This window comes from Octodon degus, unplaced genomic scaffold, assembly GCF_000260255.1.
Source record: "Octodon degus isolate 3935 unplaced genomic scaffold, OctDeg1.0 scaffold00142, whole genome shotgun sequence".
Lineage (NCBI taxonomy): Eukaryota > Metazoa > Chordata > Mammalia > Rodentia > Octodontidae > Octodon > Octodon degus.
The window spans coordinates 4,896,630-4,898,100 of NW_004524718.1; positions in this window are offsets into that span (position 1 = coordinate 4,896,630).

A 1,471-nucleotide genomic window follows, 5' to 3' on the forward strand; every position below is an offset into this window, starting at 1 on the left:
ATATATATATATATATATATATATATCACTGATTTCAGAGATGCACTTGAAGAATTGGTGCTTTCCTTCCATTTGGGGCTAGACAGTGTAAAGGACTTAGTGTTAAGAGGGAGAAAATTGTGTGATGTTTCTGTGAACTTCACACCTAGGGAGGCTCCAGTCACTTGTGCCTCTTTTTTAGCAAGATTTTCATGAGGCAAGAAGCAATGCTATTTGTTTATTTATTTTTTTTTGGGGGGGGGGGAACCAGGGATTGAACTCAGGCTCTTGCACTTGCCAGGCAAATGCTTATTCTACTGAACCATCTCCCCAGCCCCCAGCAATGCTATTATTGCAAGTGTAATTCATTGTCATGATCAGGTGATAGTTGAGGTGGTTGTTTTTAATTGGGGAAAGTAAAGAATATATTTGGCACTCGCAAGATTGACTAAGATGTCTCCTACTTATGATAGTAAAAAGTAAACAATAGAAGCCAGACTGTCATACTCAGTTACAATAATAAATGCACAAGGGTAGACACAATTGTTTTGAGAAGGTCATGAGAGTTTGGGCTACTCAGGTAAGTCCCCTAGACTAGCAGAAGTACTAGCTCTACTGGATCTGGAGGCACACCGCAAATGGCTTCTCTAGGAGCCAAGCTCTAACACACCTATCTGTGGGGACCCTGGCCTTGTGATTCTTTGTAGCTAGGCCCTTCTCAAGAGTAGAAAGACCTAGCACACTTGTTTCAATGTATGTCACATCTGGAAAACCATGTTATAGTTTCCTGTGGAAATGCACAAGGCCTCTGTTGAAAATGCTTTGCAATTCTACCCTTTCCCCAAGCTGCTCCTGCTTTCCTCAGTCCAGATGCCTTCCTGAAGACAATGCCAGCAAACAACTTACTTGCTAACCCCATATTAGGCTCTGTTTTCCCAGGATCCCAACTTATGATATCAATATCACATTTCATAATTTGATAACTAGGGGGTATCATTTCTATTCTCACAGTATGTATTGTACATTTATTATGATAATTGTGTCTTGGATTATTTTGAAGTTCAAAACATATATGCTGTACTATCTACTATCTCTTCTCTGCTGACAGAACATACTAGTTCAGATGCTGACTCATGGTCTCTCCTCAGACACATCATTTAAGACCTCATTTATCAAACCAGGAAATTGAGCCCAAACATCAGACTAGAGACCTTTAAAAATCATGTTAAAGCCATACTAATTTAATTTCTGCTACTTTGGTGGTATTTTAAGCTCTATTTTAAGCTGTCACTTTTTAATCTTCCTGATTTTATTTGTTTATTTCAAGATACATGTTGATTCTAGGACCTTGATTCCATCAGCTGAACTAAATATGTTAGATGAAAGAAATGTAATGTTGAAAATGCTGCCAACTAAATAAAATTTTCCAGGATATAAAACAAGTGGACCAAAATTTTTTTTAAATGGACTAAGGAATCCAACAGCTTGTTTT